Consider the following 7,405-nt stretch of genomic DNA (forward strand, 5'->3'; position numbering starts at 1 on the left):
GAATTTAACAGAAAAAGTGTTTCAAAATTGGTAGTTTTATGTTGCAAACATTAACAGCATCAAGGATAATTATTGATAATGTCCAATGTTCAACACGGAGACCTTTTCACTGGATGCCATGTTAAAAATGTAAATGAAACAGATCGTCAACGATGCTGGACGCAAAATATTTTGTTGGAAGTCATTACGTTATTATCCCGCGAAATTGGTGCTATATATAGAGAATATATGGTTGGTGACTTTTGATATCATGTGATATAAGACGAGTCTGATATGGCGTAGGAAAAGGCGAGGCTTGCCGAGCCTTTTCACACGCCATATCGGACGAGTCTTATATCACATGATATCAAAAGTCACCAACCATATATTCTATTTATTATGCCACATTTTAAAGTAAATAAGAAAATATTCACAAAACAAACAAAAACAAACAACCGCTAAATTCATTGATGTAGATACGGTAATAAATATGCAAATTAGTAGCAACCTGATTACATCCGCTAGCGTCTATGCATATATATTTACACATAAAAAAATAGTTCGAAAGTAAGCAACAAACAATCAAATTTAAACGCACATACTACAAAAATTGAAGCGAGAAATCGAAACTTAAAAGAACAATTTCTGCACTAAAAACACAATACCAATATTTTTTACAATAACACATTCGACATGTACTTCCAAGAGTACACACCAACCGCTATTTTCAAAGCGAATGTGTAGAGTGAAAATTTCAAACAATAAATACAATAATCAAATGGAACGGGATTTTAACGTAGTGCGCAATTTGGAAGTGATAAGAGTGATTTATTTTTCAACTTGTCCATCTCCGTAATATACGTTTAGTTGTGAGATGTTAACAGTTTTCCAAAAAAAAAACAGGCCTTCACGTGCGAAGTCAAAGTGGGTGGGGAACGCGACTACTTGTGTATTTCGAGTCGCTGGAACTTCATAATGAAGCTGCTTTTGTGCAATATTCAGCGACGTTACCAGCTGTGTGTTAGACGAAACGAAAATGCTTTGGTTTTGCATCGTGTTTTGAGACTGTCAGGGTGACATGATGGATTAATTGCTGTTTGACTGAAAATTAATGAACATGTTTGTGTTTGGAGATTGCTGAGGTTAATATCTTTACAATTGGGAAATCCCAACATAAGTTGACTGCCAGTTTGACCACTGATCTGCATAATAACAGTGGGAGAGCATGCTGAATCCCGCAGCTTCTGCACCATATGTTTCCTGGCCGAGTGGTTGGTAAGTTTCATTGTTATGTATACATGCTTAAACACACATGTTTCATTATTTGTGCCTTTTTTTTACACCCATTCTCATGCTGATGAACCAATGATCAGTGCCAGTTGTTCTACTGTCGCGAACTGTTTATTCAAAATTGTGGAAAAATGAGTTGCGCCCTGTTCGAAATTGTGAAAAAATGAGACACGCACTGTACCAAAATTTGAAAAAATGAGTCGCGCACTGTTCAAAATTGTGGGAAACATTAGTTGCCCACTGTTCATTCTGATTTCAAAATTGTGGAAAAATGAGTCCCACACTTTTCATAAATAAAATTTTGAAAAAAATGAGTCATGCGCTGTACAAAATTTGTAAAATGAGTTGCTCACTGTTCAAATTTTTGCAAAAAAATAAGTCATGCACTGTTCATTCAAAATTGTGGAAAAAAGAGTTGCGCACTGCTCAAAATTGTGAAAAAATCATGTCACGCGCTGTACAAAATTTGGAACAATCATTTGCGCACTGTTTAAAAATGGGGGACAATTTTGTGGGGCACTGTTCATTCATAATTACAAAAAATAAGTCACAAACTCTTCAAATTGTGAAAACACATGAGTTGCGCACTGTTCAAAATTTGTAAAAATGAGTCGTGCACTGTTCAAATTTTGGAAAAAAAATGAGTCGCGCACTTTTAATTCAACATGGTGGAAAAATGAGTCATGCACTGTACACAATTTAAAAAAATGAGTTGCACACTGTTCAAAATTGTGAACAAATTGAGTCACGCACTGTTCATAAAAAATTCACTGTTGAAAACTGTGAACAAATGAGTTGCGCGCTGTTCAACTTTTTTGAAAACGTGTCGAAAACTGTTGTGTCGCCCACAGATCAAAATTGTGAAAAAATGAGTTGCAAACTTTTTTTAAATTGTGAAAATTTGAGTCGCGAACTTCTTTAAATTGTGAAAATTTGAGTCGCAAATTTCTCAAATTTGGAAAACGAACACCTATTCCCTTTATAAGCAAAAAAGCCCCGAGTCCATAATAAAAATATTTTAAGTTAAAAGAAATTCTCAATTATTTTTATATAAAGTGGAGTTTATACATTTTCATTTTGTTTTAATAATATTGTGTCTATTAAAGTTGTAATTTGTTCAAGTTGTGCCATAAAAATGTTATTAAAACACTCTATTTTGAAATGTTATCTCCTGTTGGATTTTTTTTATTTTATTATAATATGAAATGTTTTTCTTTTAATAGCAGAAAGTTGCGACCACACATTCCATGGGTGATGATATCTACCAAAATTCTTGGCGGCACAGTTCTACCCTCGTCAGTTGCACTTGTCCGAGTCTTTCTCTGCCTCTCAACCAACTCGAGATATTCCCCCCCCCCCAACTGCACCCCGGCACAGCTTCACATCAACCCATCTAATTAATTTGTCGGAAAGGTAATACTTTTTGTCGACAAATTTATTTTTGAGAGTATTCATGTTATTGTTTTATCTGAACATGTTATAAATCTATATGTCACTATATTTATAAAGTTTAAATTTTAATACAAATATATATCTGGATTTTTATTTTTAACCCTTTGCGTGCTGGGAAATTTGTCGTCTGCTAAAATGTCGTCTGCTGAATTTGTAAAATAAGCATTTTCTTCATATTTTTTAAAGATTACTATCAGAATAGCAAACAGTTTGGATCCAGATGAGACGCCACGTTTTGTGGCGTCTCATCTGGATCCAAACTGTTTGCAAAGGCCTTCAAAATTCGGTTCCAGCACTGAAAGGGTTAAAGCAGTTATGCAATGAATGTTTGATGATGTTTTTTTTTTCTAAAGGATTCTTTATTTTATTTTCAGGTTGACTACACAAATTTCCTGTTTGGTTGTGGAGATAGAATCTTTTTTTTGTGAAAGTTTGATTTCAGACACTTTAAAATTGAAATGGTCATGTATTATTAGGCATGGCAGGCATTAGCAAAGCATCTCAATCAAGTATTAATTATTTTACTTTGTCAATGTCAATTCATTGTGTATGCTATTCACCTGTTTGCCTTGTTTTTTTATAAGAATGGCACAAAAAAGGAAAGCATTTGTAAAGTATTAGTTATTTTTTTTTAAATATAATCTTAGACGAGATGTTTAGTGAATATTTGTCATGAATTCTTCTTTAACTTGATCAAATCTGTCATATTTTATTTAAAACGTGTTAAGTATATTTGTGTTGCGTTTTAAATGTTTATCATTACTGTTTTAAATTGTGTTCATCTGCAGCCAATGAATGGGAGCGGTGCACATTTGTATTTGTTTATTTTTTTTACATTGATTAATGCTCATTTAATTTATATTTCCCTATAGATATATACTTAATAAAGTGTAAGTTTAAAAAAAACTTCTTGTTTATTAATGTTCTAACTTCTGCATAAAATATGAATCGCTGTTTGTTTCCATTTAAATCAAAGAAGCGACATACCACGCCTACAAAAAAGTAAATCTCAGAATGGGCGGGGCTAAAACATGGAACGCTAAACAAATTCATGGAGTGAACCAAATATGGGGGGATGTAGCGGATCCGTGGTCTAGTGGTAACACACTGGCTTCACAATCCAGAGATCGCTGCACCTAACATACTAACTCGTCTTTCGCATGAGACGTTAAACCGAGGTGCAGTGTACTAGGTGCTATACACCGGACACTAAAAGACCCAGGGTCACCTCTGGAACGGGGTGTCTCCTGTATCGTGCACTATCCCCCGTAACCAACTAACACGTCTTTCTGGGGGCGATGGCCATATGGGAGACAATCCCGGTGCACTCGATAAAAAAAATAATGAAGATGAACCAAATATGGGCGGAGTTTTAAAACGGATATTGATGGGCGGAGCTTAAAACTGTTATCGGATGGGTATCATGTCAGCGTCTCCAACGTAAATGCGCTGTCGTGGCATAATACAAATCAAGCATTCACCTTTGCCAATTTGTTTTTTTATCATCCTTTAAGTTATGTTAAAGTTATAAAGCCGATTAGACCTGGTTCTTTTGAGTTTCTGCATTTTACATTTGATCTCAAAGTTTGACTTAGATCTTAAATGTACCCCTGTGATTGTTGCAAATATAGGTGAAAATACACTACTTTAACAGTAAAATGATGTATTTCGACCTTTTACCTTCACGTCTTACATTTTCCTTGAATGCAGCAAATAGATAGTGCGGTGTACGTAATGTATCCTTCAATGCAAAGTCGTGTTTTACAGTGGACAAGCCGTATAATGACAAAACATATTGTATTTTACATTTGACCTTAAAGTCTGTACAAGTTCATAAAGACAGACGGGCGCACTGCTAAACCGACGGACCGACATGCCAACGGACTTACTGGACAGGGTATGCTCATGAAAATGTTAAACTCCACCACCACAAAACACATCGAAATAACAACAACAACAACACACACACACAATTATTTAAGAAATAATAAAAACAAAACACAAAAAAGATGCACGAGCGTTTCTTAAACGTACTTAGAACTGAATAACACATCTAGAGCTTCGAGCCTGGGATGGATAAGAATTTACAGACTGCATTCACCGTTACTATCAGACAATTTCACACACCGCCAAACTAGCATATTCGAGCTATCACCTTTTGCAATAATACTCTGGCATACAATTAAATTAGGATATAAATCCATTTATTGCGCACCGCCCTTGTGGCTGCCAAAGAGATGAAATCAGTTAAAATAAATACGAAATTTAGATAAATGCCTTTCATGAAACTTTTCTATATTCACGTGTTTCGTGAGTATAATGCTTAAATATGCAAACGCGATGATCTAGATGGCTATAGAGATACACAGTCTTAAGACACAAATAAATGGTAGTTTAAAAATTTATAAGAGCTGTATACATATCCATCAATTTGAATTATTAATGTATCTAAAATATTGAGGACAGAATTGCCATAAGATACAAGTGTTCTAAATTTCAAGCATTTCATGAATATCTGACGATAGCTCATATACATTTTTTTCATATAAAACTCCGTACTATCATATATATTGTGATTAGATATTACCAAATTAAATTATAAGAATGCTCGTGTATACTAATTCGCAGTACTGCAAAATTATAGGCGTTTCAAATTCAGTATTTGAATAAATGTGATTCTAAAGTACGAACGCACTCATTCATATGAGACGCGCTCTTGGAAAATGGGTCTTAATGCAAGTGCGTAAAGTGCCGTTCCAAATAAGACTGTGCACTCCGAACAGGTTAATCAGGGAAGAAACTTGTCGCTGTAATGATTAAAGGAAGTTTCTTCTAAACGACAATCCTGTTTAAGCGGGAAGTGTATATCGAACCGATTGATATACTGTGAAATAAGCACTCAACGGTGGGCAGCGCACTGGTATGTTAAATAAAAAATAATACTGTAAAACATTAATAGTATTATACCAATTAATACAGAATATTTTTTACTAATGATGTCAGCGACGGCATACGATAGTTGATTTAATTATCGCGAATAGACGGTATTCGCAGCGTTTATTTTAATGTATTTGGTCTGAACAAAATTCAAAACAATGTGACGTAATGGTTTAATCCTATTAATATATTAGCTGAGATATGCTTGTATAATAATAATATTTAATAAATAATGTTTTTTTGTTAGCATATTTGTTTAAAAATGATGTAAAAAGTAAATCGGCAAACTTGCAATGCATGATTTCTTAAAAATGCGTATACAACATTTACAAAATAAATATAAAATATAAATATAAATTGCTATTTCAAAAAATAAATGTATTAGTTGTTTACCAACTCCACTAAATCCCATGAATATATTTCTCTTTTATTCTCGTTACGAAATGCAACCCTTTATCCAAATAAAAAGTTCAAACTATCGGTGCTGACAACACACTCTATTTAAATATTTATCTCTTTGATCTATATTGTGATGCAACAAACTATGTTTAGTATTTATTTCTACATCCTCTTTATTCTCCGACGTTAACGTCGCCCTAATGGCGTTGTTGTCGGCCTCGGTGTTGTGGTCGTTTAGGGTGTAGTGGTTGGTGTAGCTGTAATCATTATATAAGGTGTGGTGGTTGCTGCAGATGTGGTGGTTGCTGTTGTTGTTGTGGTTGTTGTGGGTTTCATGGTCGGCCTAGGTATTGGTGTTGTCGTTGTTGTGTGTGTGGTGATTGTTATATGTGTGCAGGTTGTTGTAGATTTTGTGGTCGTTGTAGGTGTGGTAGTTGTCGTACATAAAAATGTAGTTTTAGGTGTTGTGGTTGTTGTAGGTGAGGTCGTTGCTGTAGATGTGGAGGTTGCTGTTTGTGTGGTGATTGTTGTGGGTGAATTTGTTGTTGTATATGTAATGTCAGTTATGGGGAAAGTGGTTGTAATATATGTGATGGTTGTTGTTGGTGTGGTGGTTGTTGTTTATGTGCTGGTTGATGTTGGTGTTGTGGTTATTGTTAGTGTAGTGGTTGTTATAGATGTAGTAGTAGCGTGGTTATTGTTTTAGCTGTTAATTGTTGGTGACGCAAATGACGTCGCGTGTCATCAATTCGCAGTCCACTCTCGTGATGAACGCCGTCGCTCAACGCTTATCGAAGCCTGTGTTACATGTGTCATGGACGACATTCTGGTGGGGAAAGGTTATGTAGGCCATGGTTTTTTCGGACGCTGCGTCATTCTCAATCCTATGGGGCGCTCCGCATCGTTTACATTCTAAAATTGAATCGTGCTCTGTGATAACGGGGGATAATGCGTTTTGTCCCATGTTAGCCTCAGAAGTCAGCGTACGCTAATCATTGACTACACTTTCTGCTTAAAGGAAGTCACTGCTTAACGAAATGCCACTTTAGGCGGAAAGTGCCGTCATTTATTAGCATGTGCGGACGACATTACGCATATGCACTAAACAACGTTTCCCAAGAGCTACCTCAATTGTTAATGCACATGATGTTTTAGTGAAGACATATACATGTATATAGAACATTATATGAGTTTTGAATAAAGATCAAGTTTATCATGCGAGGCTTAGAACCGAGGTAGCGCGAGGCTTTCCGAGCGCTTACATTGTTCGAGCCGAGCATGATAAACTTGATCTTTATCCAAAACTCACATAGTATTTTATGTTTCCTATTATTTCCTCCCTTTTTTC

At 35.3% G+C, this 7,405-nt stretch overlaps 1 long non-coding RNA gene across 1 annotated transcript; it reads left to right on the top strand.

Moving 5' to 3' along the window:
- The first annotated feature begins 221 nt into the window (after positions 1-221).
- Positions 222-3,229, top strand: LOC127838954 (uncharacterized). The gene is made up of 3 exons (XR_008030085.1): positions 222-1,254; positions 2,496-2,682; positions 3,096-3,229. It is a non-coding gene; the product is annotated as an uncharacterized LOC127838954 (long non-coding RNA).
- The last annotated feature ends 4,176 nt before the right edge of the window (positions 3,230-7,405 follow it).

This window comes from Dreissena polymorpha, chromosome 7 (assembly GCF_020536995.1).
Source record: "Dreissena polymorpha isolate Duluth1 chromosome 7, UMN_Dpol_1.0, whole genome shotgun sequence".
NCBI classification, from domain to species: Eukaryota; Metazoa; Mollusca; class Bivalvia; order Myida; family Dreissenidae; genus Dreissena; species Dreissena polymorpha.